Raw genomic sequence first — 17978 nt, 5'->3', positions numbered from 1 at the left:
TAACATGATTTTATTGTTTGAATGGCCTCTGAATAGGCATTTACATCAAGAAGCAATCCCTGGAAAGAGGTAATCGCACAAAAGATAAAAACAGAAATTAATCTAATGGCAATGTAAAATGGATTTCTATTGGGTTCCAATTCTGCTATGACTTGCTCGTCTTCAAGATCCTCCAGATGATCAGCTTTCTGAAAAGAGTGATTGGACTGTTTCCTATCCTTCAAAAGTTTCCAGTCATTGACACGAGATGAGATTCAGAACTACTCAGAACGCAGTCATTCGTTTAATCCCTAACTTTTGCCTGGATCGCTCTTTTCGGGTTTTCAATCCACCGGGATACCCATTTTTGCCTAAGTTGCCTTTTCAGGTTTTCAACTTACCGGGTGTATGATCTTTTCATTTTTAATCCCTAATTTTTGCCCGAACCCTTTCATTTTCTTGGTTCATCGGGATGCCCATTTTTTCCTGGACTATTCTTTTTACTGTCCAGCGGGTCTATTTTATGCGAAGTATTTTTTAACTGCGTCTGAGTTCACAGGGGAAGTGAAGTTTTCACCGTCCATAGTTGCAAGCATTAAGGCCCCACCATCAAAAACCTTGGTGACAATATACGGTCCATTATAGTTAGGAGTCCACTTGCCCCTGTGATCTGTCTGAGGAGGAAGGATCATTTTCATCACTAAATCTCCAACTTGGAAACATCGAGGACGCACTTTCCGATCAAAGGCTCTCTTCATCCGACTTTGATACAACTGCCCATGACAAATGGCTGCCATTCGCTTCTCTTCGATAAGACTCAACTCATTGAACCTTGTCCGAATCCATTCAGCTTCGTCTAACTTGACATCCAACACGACTCTTAGAGAAGGAATCTCCACTTCAACAGGTAGGACTGCTTCCATACCATACATAAGGGAGTAAGGGGTTGCCCCGGTCGACGTACGTACTGAAGTACGGTACCCATGCAAGGCGAATGGTAGCATCTCATGCCAATCTCTGTACGTAACAACCATCTTCTGCACAATCTTCTTTATGTTCTTATTTGCTGCCTCAACAGCGCTGTTCATCTTAGGGCGATAAGGGGAAGAATTGTGATGTTGAATGTTGAATTTCTTGCACAACTCCTTCATCATTTTGTTATTGAGATTAGAACCATTATCAGTAATGATTCTTTCGGGAATCCCATAACGACAAATGATTTCTTTCTTAATGATTCGGGCAACCACATGTCTGGTGACATTCGCGAATGATGATGCTTCGACCCACTTGGTGAAATAGTCGATGGGAACAAGGATGAAGCGATGCCCATTGGAAGCAGTCGACTCAATCTTTCCAATCATATCAATGCCCCACATAGCAAACGGCCACAGCGAAGACATCACATTCAAAGGATTTGGCGGCACATGCACCTTATCAGCATAAATCTGGCATTTATGACACTTCCGAGCATATTTGAAACAATCAGATTCCATGGTCATCCAGTAATAACCCGCTCTCAACAATTTCTTAGCCATTGCATGTTCGCCGGCATGAGTACCGAAGGAGCCTTCATGAACTTCCTGCATTAACATGCCTGCTTCGTGTCTATCCACGCATCTGAGCAAAACCATGTCGAAGTTCCTCTTATACAGCACATCGTCTTTGTTCAAGAAGAAACTGCCAGCCAATCTTCTCAAAGTCTTTATATCATTGTTGGATGCCCCTGCAGGGTACTCTTGATTCTTCAGAAAGCACTTGATGTCGTGATACCAGGGCTTGTCGTCAACTACCAGTTCGGCAGCAAACACATACGCGGCCCTGTCGAGGCGCATCACATCGATCCTGGGAGCATGGTTCCACCGAATCACGTTGATCATAGAGGATAGAGTGGCAAGAGCATCTGCCATCTGGTTCTCATCACGAGGTATGTGATACAGCTTTACTGTTGTGAAGAAAGTCAATACTCTTCTCGTGTAATCTCTGTAAGGGACCAGATTGGGATGGAGGGTGTTCCAATCACCATTCACTTGATTGATCACTAAAGCTGAATCTCCGAAGATGTCCAGAGTCTTGATTCTCAAATCAATGGCTTGCTCAATACCCAAGATACAGGCTTCATACTCAACTTCATTATTTGTGCACTCAAAAGTCAGACGAGCGGTGAAAGGCATGTGGGCACCTTTCAGAGTAGTAACGACAGCGCCAATTCCACTTCCTCTGGCATTGACAGCCCCATCAAACAACAAAGTCCACTTTTCATCTGGATCAGGTCCCTCCTCAACAACTGGCTCTTCACAGTCTTTCATCTTGAGGAACATGATGTCTTCATCTGGAAAATCAAACTTCATCGGCTCATAATCATCAATCGACTACTGAGCAAGATAGTCTGACAGAATACTCCCTTTGATGGCTTTCTGGGATGTATACTGGATATCGTACTCTGTCAGTACCATTTGCCAACGAGCAACCCTTCCGGTGAGAGTTGGCTTCTCGAATATGTATTTGACTGGATCCATCTTGGAGATCAGTAAGGTTGTGTGAGACAACATGTATTGTCTCAAACGCTTAGCAGCACATGCAAGTGCACAACATGTCTTTTCAAGCATCGAGTATCTCGACTCGCAATCTGTGAATTTCTTACTCAGGTAGTAAATGGCATGCTCTTTCCTACCTGTCTCGTCGTGTTGACCGAGAACACAACCCATGGAATTGTCTAGTACTGTCAAATACATAATCAGCGGTCTCCCTGGGACCGGAGGCACAAGGATAGGAGGATTCTGCAAATACTCTTTTATTTTCTCGAAATCCTTTTGACAATCTTCATTCCACCTGATAGCGTGATCTTTCCTCAACAACTTGAATATTGGCTCACACGTGGCTGTTAGGTGAGAGATGAACCTTATAATGTAGTTCAACCTCCCTAAGAAACCACGAACTTGTTTCTCTGTTCTTGGCTCAGACATTTCCTGTATCGCTTTCACTTTGGTCAGATCCACCTCAATCCCTTTTTCACTAACAATAAAACCCAGCAGTTTCCCAGATCTCACCCCGAAAGTACACTTGTTCGGATTAAGCCTCAGCTTGAATTTCCTCAAACGCTCAAACAGTTTTTGCAGATTCACCAAATGTTCTTCTTCTGTCTGAGATTTGGCAATCATATCATCAACATAAACCTCGATTTCATGATGAATCATATCATGGAACAGAGTCACCATCGCTCGTTGATATGTTGCTCCGACATTTTTCAGACCAAACGGCATCACCTTGTAGCAGAAGGTGCCCCATGGGGTTATGAATGTTGTCTTCTCCATGTCTTCTGGTGCCATCTTAATTTGATTATAGCCATAAAAGCCATCCATGAAGGAGAATACCGAGAACTGAGCTGTGTTATCCATCAAAACATCGATGTGAGGTAATGGGAAATCATCTTTAGGACTAGCTCTGTTCAGATCCCAGTAGTCGACACACATCCGTACCTTTCCATCCTTCTTAGGTACTGGAACGATATTTGCAACCCATGGCGGATAATTTGTGACTGCTAGAAACCCTGCATCCAACTGTTTTTGCATTTCTTCCTTTATCTTGACAGCCATCTCTGGTCTTGTTCTTCTGAGCTTCTGCTTGACCGGAGGACAACCTTCTTTGAGAGGCAAACGGTGTACCACGACATTTGTGTCAAGCCCTGGCATGTCCTGATAAGACCAAGCAAAGATGTCAACATATTCTTGCACCAATTCAATCAGCCCTTTCTTCACATTATCTTCCAAAGCAACCCCTATCTTGATTTCTCTCTTGACGTCCTCGGTACCAAGATTGATCACTTCAATAGACTCTTGATGCGGTTGAATGACCCTTTCCTCCTGTTTTAATGACCTGGTAAGTTCTTCAGGGAGTTCACAGTCTTCATCACCCTCTTCTTCAGCTTGAAAGATTGGATTTTCAAAGTCGAAGCGAGCCATAGCAGAACCGTTATCAATAGGATCCGGTGACGTGCATCTGCATGAGTGATGGTATGTGCTTATGAGTGTGAACAAGGAATGAAAACTAACAAAACATTGCCAAATACATTTTTTTGATTTTTGAAAACTGCAAAAATAGAAAGACATTGAACAAAATATTTGAATGCAAAAAGACGTCTTTTATTTATGATAAAAAAATGCAGGTATCCACATAGATGAGCCCTACAATGAGTCATTATGCCCTGGGCGGAACGTAAGACTTGGACATGCATGAATAAACAAAGAAAATTACTCTTCAAGAAGAGTGACTTGGATAATCTCTTCAGAAGACCAGTTGTTGAGAACTTCACTCGGGATCCTCGGACGCACCCAGTTATCGATGTCGCAATTACTATCCCCATCTTCATCGTTGACCGCAGAGACCTGGCCATATTGAATGACGCCGGCACTGGAGAAAGTAATCGGCCCCTGACGGATCTGAAGTGTTGAAGTTGTAAAAGTCTGACCAAACAAGATGAGAACACCGCGGCGGTACCCGTTATGCAAGACATGCTAATGGATATGCAAATGCTATGACATGTTTATCAATTCCAAACGGTATTCTACCCCTTGATTCCAATCTCACATCAGAAAATTTGTAAGCGACATGTCTTTTTCAGAAAACCCCGACTAGAATCAAGAAGAAAATATAAACCCCTAGAAATAGATAAACATGTGTTGAATGATATGAATGCAAAATGATGTGATGCAATGATGTGAATGCAAAACGATGTGATGCAGTGCAGTGACATGGGAATCAGGATTGCTGTATCCGCTTGAATATCTGTCAAGTTGCACTGTCTGAAGAGAAAACCCACTGAAGAATATAATACAAGATCAAAGCTCTGCTCCAGAAAACCAGGTTGGTTGAAGGTTAAGGTTTCCTGAATTTAGCCCGCCCCTCACTGGTAGGTTCTAAGAACAGAAGTTTGTCAACTTCAGCCCTTCAGTTGAGAATAATATGTTTACCACTGAAGGTTTGGCATTATTACGGGATAAAAGACCTCCACTGACTCCCCTCAACAGGACATCCTAATAGCAAGTTCCCAGTCTCGGGGTCCTCGGATTGATCAGCGGGAATGCGCCCACCAGAGCTAACATAAACGCGTCTCGGAGGAGAGGCCTCGACTGAGTTCTCGGGAAATGGTCACCAGAGTCGACAATTTCTAGAGGAACATCATGCCGTTATGGAACACCCATAGGACAGAATATATCCAAAAGAAACCTCGTCTGGGTGTGGGTCTTCACGAACGACTTAACGTAGCAACACGCCACGCAAGCCTCATGACTATCCACTCTAAAACCTGTGTGTACATTCAAGCCTGGGTAATGGGCTTATCTCCCATAGAACACCCCATCCCAACAAACAAACAAACCAACAGCAGAGCCAACAGATACAGCAACGATATGTACACAATGCAATGAAACAGGTAAATGCTGAAAAATAAATAACTGTACAAAAGAATGAACACCCAATAAACAAACAACCTACAAAAGGTAGGAGGGACTCGCTCAGGGAAACCAGGGTCCCCAGCAGAGTCTCCAGCTGTCGCAACCTGAAAAAGGAGATGCGAAAAAACAACCGGCGAGAAAAGAAATGACAGAAGAGTCGCCACCGCGCGTTATTCATCCCAAAGGAGGGAAAGGAAACGCTCGAAGTAAACCTGGAAAAAGGAAAGGAAAAGACAAGGTCTCGCAACCAAATCTTGGGTTCGGGAGTCGATTATGCGAAGGGAAGGTATTAGCACCCCTTACGCATCCGTAGTACTCTACGGGATCCACTCTTGTTGTTCCTGTCTAAAGGGTGTGGGTTTATCTAATGTACTATTTACTAAAAGAGGGGTCAAAAGAAAATGACTCGCACGGATGTCGCATCCACTGCATACGTATCTCATCTGAATATGAGAATCAGAGTCTTCGTAGCTCGGCTACCTATGGGTTAATGAGGAGTGTGCTCGCTAAGACATCGCTTCTTATGCCTACATATCTCATCTGAAATGAGAATCAAAGCGAACCGTAGTTAGGCTAACTACGGGGTTGGTTTTGGACGAACGACGTTACTACGCAGTCTACCGGATGCTCGACTTTTGGAGACTTACTCGCCTGTAGTAGAAGGAGTAAACATGTTCTTAGGAGAAGTAAAATCGATGAGCTTGTTTGTGTTTTAGGAATTCTCGTGCAAAAAGGAAGTCCTAGACGAAGGAACATTGCTACCTTAATTGACATGCAAACGGGAGACTATACGAAGTCTAGCAAACCTATGGGGAGGCGATCGCACCATACAAAACAAACATGCATAAAGTAAACGCGCCAACAAGGGGGCTTAAACATACATGGGTAGTGTAGCACCTCAAATTTGCACCCCCCCCATTCATGCATTCATTTTATTTTTAGGTCATTAACATTACATTAACATTGCATAGTACATTGCATCTTATCAGTCAAGACTGGCATCAAGAGGATTCCTCAGTGCAAAGGAGCAAGGTTTTTCTTGAGATAAAAGCCCTATGGTTGTTCTAGAGAGCTTATGTGAACCCAAGGTTCATTTTGAAGTAACTTGACCAAGTGTTAGAGGCTCAAAGTCCACAGTGCAGTTTCAGGTCATCTAGGGCCCATAAAAGTCAACTGTAGGTCAACTAAGGGCTAGGAGGTGGAGAAATGGTTTGAGACCCTTCATTCATGTCCAAGAGAGTCTTATTCATCATGTCAAACACTTGAAGGATTTGAAGCCAGATCAAAAGTTTCCAAAAATGGAAAATGACCTGTAATTTCAAGTTTCCAAAAATGGCAAGTTTTTGGACCAACTTCAACTCAACTTTACAACATCAAATAAGCTTCAAATGAAATTTTGTCCAACATTAAAGTTGAATATCTTTCTCTCCCATTTCCAAAAAGTCCAAGATCATGAATTTATGATGAATGGTTAGGGAGTTATGATCAAATCATTGCAAAGTGTGCATGGAACTTCAAAATGCCATAACTTTTGAACCAAGACTCCAAATGGAGTGCCTCTTTTTGCATTATGCTCCTCATGACATATATTTTCCAAATCATTCATTACATGGCATGAAATTTATTCACATAATCATTTGGTCATACATGTGATTTTTGGAAGGAAAACCATGAATTTATAATTGGTACATCACATGAGTTTTTTAATCATTCCAACATGTGCATGGGTTGATTTTAAGTGAATTTGGGCCCTCATTTGGCACTGTTCACGTGGGATTTCCATGCATAAGGTGAAATGGTAATTTGTGCATACACCTTATATCTTGCTAATCTCTATTAACCTTGGCCTAATGATAATTTCAGAGTAATTAGGAGAGCATATAAAAGCTTAATTGTAACTGTCTTGGTCATTACACAAAGTTTCAGATCTAGAAATCCCTATTCACTCTCAATTTTCTCTTCATTGATTTTCCAAAATTCTACACACAACACCCTAATTTTCTTGCATAATCATGAACATGGAGTGTTACTGAGCATGATTCAACGTGTGTTTAGTGGAATCCCTCTCAAATTCGTGCATACCACAAGCTTGAAGGTGTTAATGGAAACTCTAAATTGAGCTGGATTCAAGTCATTTCACGAGCCATTTCTTGCATCAAACTTCCTTGGAGCTCAAAGCAAGTGGAACTGGACATTGCCAAGCCTTGGATACACTGTTTTCGCCAACTGCTCTTCAAACAAGGTGAGTTTCGACTTTCATTTTTCTCCATTTTATGCACATGATGTTGTAGATCTTGAATGGCTGATTAATCTGATCTAAATTTCATGTGAAATGGTTGAGTATTGGCTGTGATATGATGATTTAAAGTTTGAAATGTCAAATGTGTTTCCCTTCGATTCTCTTGATTTAGGATGAATTAGACTAAATTGATGATAGATTTGTGTTGTGCTTGGCAAGGGCTTTCTAATGGTATGCTTAGATTCAATTTCTGGAAAAAAAATTGAATGCGTGAACAGTGCAGCCACCGTCTCAACGAAGGAGACGGTGGAAACCACCGCGGGGCCCTGTAGCGCCGCCCTCTGGTTTTTAATGCTAGGGTTTGTTGCGTCAGCCGCTCACGTGGCCTTTGCTTGGCAATTTGACTGGCCAGGATCTGTTTGGCTGTGTCCACGCGTGTTGGACTTTGCTGACCAGGCGCCAACTCATTTAATGAGGGTGGTGTCGTTTTGGCCATGACACCCTTCGGTTCCCAGCGAAGGCCTTCCCAGATTTTCTTTTTTTATTTTCCCTGGCCAAGCAAAATGCAGTCGTTTTGACTAGCGCTGGATCTCACTTCGAATCCGCCTGATGCCATTTCCATTTTATTTATCCATTTCATATTATTTTCATGTTATTTCAATTTTTATTTCATTTTATGCATGCTAATTCAAAAATCATAATTAATTGAAAATTAATCCAATTCACCTCCAACTTTTTGCTACTTGATCCTTGTGATGTCTAGTATTTTTTGGTGTGATTTCCTGATTTTTACCATGTCTAGATTTTTGAATGTGATGGATTGATTGAACATGATGCAAAATGTGATATGTTATGCCATTTGATTTGTGAAATGCACATACTTACTCCAAATGCCATGAAGTTTTACTTGAGGATTCACAACATGATGCATGATTTGTGAGATTTTATTTGGCATTTTTTGCAATTTCCTTCCCTGTTTTAGACACATAGACTTTAGGTGTGACAACGTGTGTCACACAATTTGATGTTGATCTTATCCATTTTCATTGCCTTGCCAATTAAGCTCTTATGGTTCTAATTTTTTGCACCATGCTTGTGTTCAATATGTTAAGCTTGTGTATAAAATTGCATGATCATTGGATGTGTTTCTGATTTAATGTGCATTTTCTCACTTGTATGCCCAATCGATGATCATGTTGTGTGCCTTTGCCATATCTTATTCACCACATGACTTTGCTTGATGATTTTGATTTGGTCCTTTTTAGGACTTGTTCTTACTTGATTAAATGTGATTCATGTTGAGTTTTAGTTTCTGTTTTGACTTTTTGCCCCACCTTTGACCCTAGCCTTTGAGCTAGTGGTTTGTTCTCATCTTTTGGACTTTGTGTTTCAGGTTTCAAGCAATTAGCCACATTGGTTGATTTGATCTCATCACTTGAGATACAAGTTATTTTGGTTGACTAACCTTGCTGTTTTGTAGGTCTTGTGGATGATGAATCAATTTAGTTTGCTTGCATCTTATGCCTTGCATTGATGTTGTCTGATGATTGGTTGTCTCATTTTTGGACTTTCTGTTTGATTTATCTGAATACTATACTGATTGTTTGGTTGTTTACACAGGTACTTTAGTAGCTTTAACTCATTGCTTGAGTTTCTTGGCTTTTCTCGTGGTTGGCATACCACCTAGGTAACCATCCTATTCTTCATGTAGTCTGGAAGACCTGCTATCTTTGGCAGGCACCTGTCTAAAGCCCTCCTTAAGAGGCCATGTTTTTTATTGTTTAATTTTGTGCCATGTATTTCAAAGACCTCCTAAGTGAAGAGGTATTGGCAGATAGAAGGGATGTGCAATCCATCCCCTACTATTCAGTTGAGTCATTCATCTTGCTCTCACTACGTGCTGATGCATTTTGAGTAAACACCCAAGATCATTGTCCCTAGTCAGTCATGTGGAGTAGGGTCCCTCATTCTGGATCCCCACACTTTCATTGAGTCAAGCTCACCCAGGCCCGGGTTAAGAGCTATGAGGTCTTATCCTCATTACCTTTCATCTGCTCACCCTGACGGTCAATGTCAGTGGTTAAGAGCCTCAGACACCCTTTCCAGTTGGCTTGTTTGTCGAGGTTGATATGACCCCTTGGCTAAAGCCCAGCCTTGTTTGAGCCATTTGTTTGCATATAGCGTGTGATACTTGTTCACCTTTGATTGCTTATTTGCTGTTTAGGCTAGCTTGCTTCCTGTGCGAGTTAGGATCTGATTAGAGACCTTAACATAGGGATCGTTTGCATGACAACTTCTAGGCTCGAGTCGTAGTCTCCCTTTTAGTTGTTATCTCCCTAGTCTCTGGTTAGGATAGAAGTTTTTCCCTGTTAAGGGGAACTACGTCGCCCTGATCCTCATACCAGATGAGGTACGTAGGCAGGAGATTGAGCTGATCTCTCCGGGCGGCCTTTTTGTTTTGTTGCGTGTGTTTTGTTTCGGCGTGCGTTAGCCGAACTACGGAAACTCTGATTCTCATGTCCAGATGAGATACGTAGGCATGAGATGCGATGTCTTGTCGAGTTTGACTGACAACTAACTTTAATCCTTGTCTCTCGCCCTCGTTGCGATTGAGACCTTCCCTTTCTCTCGCCCTCATTGCGATTGAGACCTTCCCTTTCTCTCGCCCTCGTTGCGATTGAGACCTTCCTTTTCTCTTGCCCTAGTTGCAATCGAGACCCTTCTTCTTCTTGTGTGTGTGCTTGGAGTCTGACGTAAGCCCAGCGATTGGCAGTCGGTTTCCTGTTTGCGTTTCTTTGTTTGGAGTCTGACGTAAGACCAGCGATTGGCAGTTGGTTTCCTGTGGGTGTTTGTTTGTTTGGAGTCTGATGTAAGTCCAGTGATTGGCATTTGGTTTCCTGTTTCTTTTGTGGAGTTGGATGTAAGACCAGCGCTTGGCATTCCGTTTCCAGTTTGTGTTTGGGTGTTTGCTCTGACGTCTCAGCGTCTCTGTTTAGCGTTTTGTTTGGCGTGCGTTAGCCGAGCTACGAGTGCTCTGATTCTTCCTCTGGTTAGAGAAGATACGTATGCATAGGATGCGATGTCCTAGCGAGCACGTTTCCCGTTTCCCCCGAACTACGTCGACTCTGATGTTTGTGTATGACAAACTACGTAGGCCCAGGATGCGACATCCTGCCGAGTCATCTTCTTCCGTCTTCTTTCATCTGTGTTCTATTCCAGTCTGGTGCAGTTTTGAGTAGTTATTTAGCAACCTTTCTTCTATTCTTTCTGAGCGTGGATCCCATCGAGTACGATGGATGCGTAGGGGTGCTAATACCTTCCCTTTGCATAACCGACTCCTGATCCTATCAATCTCTGGTCGTAAGACCATTTCCTTTCTAGGTTTACTTCGAGCGTTTCCTTTCCCTCCTTTGGGACAAATAACGCACGGTGGCGGCTCTGTTTCTTTTTCCCGACGGTTTTTTCGCATATGCGACAGGTAGGGCTTTAGTCAAGAGGGGTCATATCAACCTCGACAAACAAGCCATGGGAGGGTAATCAAATGGGCTCTTAACCACTGACATTGAACGTCAGGGTGAGCAGATCAAAAGGGTAATGAGGATAAGACCTCATAGCTCTTAACTCTGGAAAGGGTGAGCTCATGACAAGGCGTGGGGGTTCAGAATGAGGGAACCCTCTCCACTGACTGACCGGACAAAAGATCTTGGGCTTTTGTTCTGAAGCATCGACACGTAGTGTAATCTTAAAGAACGACGCACTGAATAACGGGGGATTGACTACTAATCCCTTTTATCCGTCAATTGCCTCTTCATGGAGGTCTTTAGCACTGATGCCTCTTCTTGGAGGTCTTTAGGCGCAAAAATAAACAAACAAAAACATTGCCTCCTATCGAGGTCTTCCAGCTAAGAAAACGGTAAAAAATACGGGAAAAATAAAGGGATCAAGAGATCTACCGCACGGATAAAAATCCGAAGTAATAGCAACTAACGACACAAGAAACCCGGAGATCCCTCAAGCTAGCACCATCAAAGAAAGCGAGTCAGTACAGGTAATCGGAATAAACCTCCAGGTGATATCCCACAAATAAAGCGGAATACCAAGCAAGCCATCTCTGCAAGAATCATGTGAGCCCTCACAAAAACTCAACAAACAGGTTAGAGGAACAGGATGGAATCAGGAGAAAACAATGCCATGACGAACACAAAACAGATTAGAGCAAACAGAAAAAAATCAAATGTTGTTGCGATCGCTGCTGTTTCGCTTAGCGAAAGCTTAGCGAAGCTTCGCTGCGCGCTCGCCTAGCGAGGTGCTAGCGAGCGCCTGTGGGTTTTGGGTTCTTTATTGATAACAGTCCGATCTCGGTAACCCAAACCCTATGATATCCATCAGAAACGAAACGATTAAACATTCAAGGTATTGTTTTATACATTCATGCATATCTAAACCCGTGGGCAAAACTGAACGATACCTCATACATTTAGAGAATTCAAATTGAAACCATAAAGGCGACGGAGATAGGGCAAACCTGATTAGAGAGATCGATCAAAATCGAATGGCGCCGGCTGAGTTCGCAAAGCAATGTTAGGGTTTATGTGAGAGGGGATCGGTTCTTTGCAGATGAGTTTCCTTCAGTGTCCGGAGGCTGCTCTGAATTAGTTCTCTGCTTCTCTTTTTTTCTCTCCCTGTTTTTTTCCACTGAAACTCTAGTATTTATAACCTGATTTTCGTGGCTGGGTGGGCTCAAATGAGGGCAACTCAAGCCCGTGACTTTCTGTTATTTTTCTCAAAACGCGTGGACTTCGCCTAGCAAAGGATCTGCTCGCTTAGCGAGCATGACAGTTCAGATTTGCTAGGCGAACCATTTTGCTCGCCTAGCGAGCATGACAGCTCAGGAACAGATTTTTGCTCCTTCAAGATTAACATTTTGAATGATGAATGGACCCCATTTGAACCTGTTGGAAGTAACTCAAGTCTTTCTCTTGTGTTGACTGATCACCCGGATAGAACCCACAAAGTGTCTTGGATGATGTTCAAGCTTCTTGGATCTGATTTTGATTGACATGATGAAATGCAATATGAAATGTTAAATGACCTAAAAATGAATGCATGAACGAGGATGGCAAATTTTAGGGTGTTACAGACGCGCTGACTAGTGTGTACCACGGAATGCGCGTTTTCATCCACTTGATCTGCCACCTCAATTAATGAGGGAGATCAAGTGGTCCACATTTTTCTGATTTAATTGATTTTCATTTTATTTCTTTTATTTTCATTAATTCATATTAAATTTAATATTGATCCAAAAAATATGAGAGTTTCACCAAAACAAAATTAATAAAATCCTCTTTCATTTTCTGAATTAAAATTATTTTTTGGATCATTATTAATATTTTTCATGATTTAATTGATTTTGTGAATATTTTTAATTGTTTAAAAATACTTTTAAGTGTTCAAATATTCTGAAATTTTTTCTCCAAGGTCCTTTGACCTTGTTTGATCTATGATAAATCTCATGGTCATTTCTTTAGTGTTTTGATGAGGTTTTAGGAAATTGATCAACCATAATTTAATTTAATGCATATTTTTATTATTTTTTAATTGTTTAAATGCCAAATTAATTGTGTAGAGCCATTTTCTTTGACTTTGTGAGTTTGACTTGTGTTGTTAGGCATTGGTCAAGGTTGATTTGACTTTGCTAGGTTAAGATCCTTGGATTTAGGGGATTGATCGAATGTGCATTCCATCTCCCACAATGAATGAATGATCTTAATTTGGAAAAAATCCTCCTTTGACCAATTTGTGTTGAATCCATTCCCCCTCCCTCTTCATCTTATTCCCCTTCTTTATTCATTCATGTCATTGGACCTATGATATCTCTATATCCTAAGGCTAGTTGGTTGCAAAATCAACATAAGTATGGATGAGATTAGGTCCCACACTTTGCATATTCTTTTTGTGTGTGGTATGTTTCATGAGTATAGTCCATTATACTATGTCTCTAACATGCATTAACACCAAAATTCTATTGTCCGACCTCAAATAGTTGTGACTTCTACATAAGTCCAATTACGATTGCTTAACATAGCGCTAAATTTGTGACATAAAAGGCGTAGCATTCTAGTTAGTGAGATTGTAAGTCTCTCCTCTTTCATGTTATTGTATGGAAACTTGGCCTTTTTTCCTTCCTTTGGAAGATGTCTTGGTTAAAGGATCCATGCTTGTGATAAGTGGGTTGGGTGTTCTCCAAAGAATGACTTAAACAAAAGCAAAGCAAAAGCAACACTAACCTCTAATTCACTAACAGCTAACATTTAATTTCAAGTCATTTACTTTTAATGCACTTTAATTTTTAAGCCTTATTCATTTGCCATTATTCATACCATTCAAGTTGTTTACTTTTATGTCATTTTCACTTTGTCCACTTGGACCATATTTTATGATATATTGTGTTTGTATATACTTGTTTGATTGTGTGGTCTTTTGACCTTAATGTACATAATAAGAACAAAAACCCTAAAAAATACATCTTGTATGGACTGTTGGTTTGATCTGAGACTATTGGACTTAGAATTTAGGCAACACTCCCTATGCCAAGGACTTGACCAATGCTAACTTTTATGAAACCAAGTGCTTGTGAAGTCAATATTCATCTGATACAACTTTGAAGACCCATTTGAGTTCATCTGTAACATGATCATTGTGAAGCTGTTATGTTTAACCTGTGACTTATGCCATCTTTGAAGTCATCTGACACACGGGGAATCTTGAAGAAGATCACGGGGTTGCTGAGCTTGGATGTGGATATCTTTATTTGATGTATTGCTCTTCAACTTGCTATATGTGTATTTTTTGTTGCTTGATTCTAAAGTCCAAGGGAAATTTGGGTTTCTATTTGACATTCTTGTCTATTAGATTGCAGCCCATCGGTCAGATCTTTTCAACTCTCAACTTTTAATTTTGTGCTTAGGATTAGTCTCTTCATCTCCTCCACACTTCTTTAATTTCAAAAATCTCTTCCCCTTTTAAAAAAAATATTCTTTGTCTGTGTCTGTTTTCTAAACTTTGACCTTATTGTAAACTAGAAACTTTGGTCTTATGCCATTGTGATAACATGAAATAATATCACATTTTTGGACTCGATTTAATTAAATTGTATTATAATTTGTTTCGATTTATTTCATTTTATTCGATATTACTTGGTATTTTGCTTCCTATTTATCTCAGGCAGTTTATTTGAAGCACAAGTGAAAAAGGAAGAAAAGGAGGTGCAAAAAGAAATGAAAAGAAGCAAATTCCACCAAGCCAAAGCCCAGCCCAAAAGCACAAGCATTGAGCCTGTGACGAGCGCCACACAAGGTGTGACGGGCGTCACGCCCTGCTGCCTTGTGTTACGAACGTAACACATGGTGTGACGGACGTCACACCATTCTCCTATATTTTTGGCTTCAGAAACGCAACAGAGGCACGTTGAAGCCTATTGTTACGCTTGACTATTGGAACGTGAGGATTTTTACACGGAAAGCTTTTGGAAACCGTTACAAAAAGTGAGTAATATAAATAGTGGCTTTTGGCAAACCCTGCATCTCTCTCGGCCGTCTCTCTTCTTCGTGCTTTTTCTCTTCCAGCCATGCAAGCATACCTTACAACATTATTTTTTTTATAGTTTTTATTTTTCTTTGCAATTTCTATTTTTCTTTTTCAGTCAAGCTTTCAGCACTTAATTAATTTTTCACACAATAGTTTCTACACCGGAAACTATTGTGTATCTTTTACCGGATCTAACCTTACGTTAGACCCTGGGTTTTTTTTATTCTTTCACTTTTATTTTCCTATCCGATTGAAGAATTCAAGAACAAATCCAACCGGTCTGTGGTGAAGTGTTCAAAGATTGCTATAAATTATTCAGGTTCTTTAATTATTGTTTAAATTTATATATCCTGCATTATTGTTTATTTATATTGTTTGCTTGAGATGAATTTATTTAAGCATAATGATTGTTTAGATCTATTTAGCATGTCTGGCTAATTTACTTAGGTATCGGTATGTAAAGTAATCGGAATGAAGGAATCAAAACTAAGTCGGTTCAATTACGTTTAAAAACAAAATCACTCTTTTTATGGTCTCAATTTACAAGTTTTATACCAAGGTTTTTGTACGAGAGTAAAAGACTAAAGAAGTTAAAATCAATAGAGCGAGAGTTTGAGTTTTTAACTGGACAGTGTAAATTGGACATTAATTCTAGATCAGGGCGAAAGCAATTTTTAGAGTTAATTAAATTCTAATCTTTTTCAAAAAGTATTTTTAAAAGTTGGATGTGAGGACGAGAGTTAAGCATTTGAATTTAATTATATAATCTGAGTCAATAAAGCGAGAGTTTGAGACGAGGGTGTTTAAACGATTAGTATTTTCTTAAAAAGAGTTTCTATGGATTCTATTGTTTTCAAAAAGTGATTTTGGACTTAACTAATAAGTGACAGCTACGTTAATATAAAGTCATAGTCTATTCAACAGAGCGAGAGTTTGAGAAAAGATTTTTAATCAATAGTATCTACTGAAAAGATTTATTTTAAAACCAAGAAACCAACGAAGATTTGATTCCCTAATTACGACGAACTACATACCGATATCCGCTTAATTGATATTTAACCTAGATCTTATCTTAGTTTTAACTTTTCCCCCAAACAACCAAAGTATTATCCGCCTTAGCTTTACGAAGTAACCTTAGAAAACGGTATATCGATTCATAAGTCCCTGTGGGATCGATATCTTTTAAAACTACGCGATAGAACTGTGCACTTGCAGTTGGTACCCCAATCGACTCATAAAGTCGCGATCAAGTTTTTGGCGCCGTTGCCGGGGACTTTTATTTAGTCGATATCTTAACTCTTCTGTTACGTTGTAGAGACTAAGGCTTATTTTTATTTTTATTTCTTTCGTTGATTTGTATGCCACACACTCGCTCACAAGGCGAGCCGTTCTACTTACGAATCAATGACATCGAACTATATCTCCGAGTCTTACGACGAATTCGGGAATATCGTGCTGCAAACAATCTCCCTCCTATCGAAGTGCCTGACCTCAAAAATCTTCTTCCTTCACCAATACCCGAGATGGCAGAACCAGCTCGTGCTCTTCGAGATTACGCCGCTCCATCGCAAGATGAGCCGCATTCGAGTATTGCTCCGCCCGCAATCGAAGCAAACAACTTCGAACTTAAACCTTCACTGTTGCAAGCAGTGCAACAGAACCAATTCTCTGGAAATCCCACCGAGGATCCAAACCTTCATTTATCTGTATTTGTCCAATACGCTGATACTGTTAAAGCTAATGGTGTCACTTCAGAGGCAATTCGACTTCGTCTTTTTCCTTTCTCGTTAAGAGATAGCGCTAGAAGATGGCTTCAGTCTCTTCCTTCCAACTCAGTCACCACATGGAACGAGTTGAAGAAAGTCTTCCTTGCCCGATATTTTCCTCCGAGCAAAACAGCTATGTTGAGAGCCCAGATAAATGGATTTAAACAGAAAGATAACGAGTCTCTTTTCGAAGCATGGGAAAGATACAAAGACATGATGAGACTTTGTCCACACCATGGTTTAGAGGACTGGTTAGTGATTCATACCTTCTATAATGGTCTCTTGTACAACACGAGGTTAACAATAGACGCCGCCGCAGGTGGTGCACTAATGAACAAACCTTACGCTGATGCTTATCAACTTATCGAGAGCATGGCCCAAAACCACTATCAGTGGGGAAGCGAACGAACAATGGTAGAAAAACCTCAAACGAAAACTGGCATGTACGAGATAAGTAACCTTGATCATGTTAATGCAAAAGTGGATGCTCTGGTCCGGAAAATTGAAAGTTTAAATGTATCACCTTCGGCCACCGTGGTTGTCATAACTCAGAATTGCGAAGTCTGTGGGATCCAAGGTCACACTCCTGCAGATTGTCAACTCCTAACAGGAATCCAAGCAGAGCAAGTGAATTATGCTCAAGGAAATCCCTACTCGCATACCTATAACTCAAACTGGAAGAATCATCCTAATTTTTCATATAAGAGTAATAATGCTTTATACGCACCAGGACAAGCTCCAAATCAAGCCCCAGCTATACCTCCTGGATACCAAAAGCCGACCCCATCTACACCTAACAATAACGTTCCTAGGAAATCCAACTTGGAAATCATGATGGAGAACTTCATAGCTTCTCAACAGCAAACCAATAAAGATTTCTTAAACCAGAATGTACACACTGGCGAACAAATCAAACAACTAGCAAGTAAAGTAGATGCCCTGGCTACCCATAACTAA

The 17978-nt window shown here is 40.6% G+C and overlaps 1 non-coding gene across 1 annotated transcript; it reads right to left on the bottom strand.

Annotated features, from left to right (window-relative positions):
• Positions 1 to 17156: 17156 nt before the first annotated feature.
• On the bottom strand, positions 17157 to 17263 carry LOC127125044 (small nucleolar RNA R71). Its single transcript, XR_007804509.1, has one exon. It is a non-coding gene; the product is annotated as a small nucleolar RNA R71 (small nucleolar RNA).
• Positions 17264 to 17978: the final 715 nt, after the last annotated feature.

Source organism: Lathyrus oleraceus, chromosome 2, assembly GCF_024323335.1.
Source record: "Lathyrus oleraceus cultivar Zhongwan6 chromosome 2, CAAS_Psat_ZW6_1.0, whole genome shotgun sequence".
NCBI lineage: Eukaryota > Viridiplantae > Streptophyta > Magnoliopsida > Fabales > Fabaceae > Lathyrus > Lathyrus oleraceus.
Note: the sequence above shows the minus strand (reverse complement) of the source record. Positions and strands in the feature narration are given on the sequence as shown.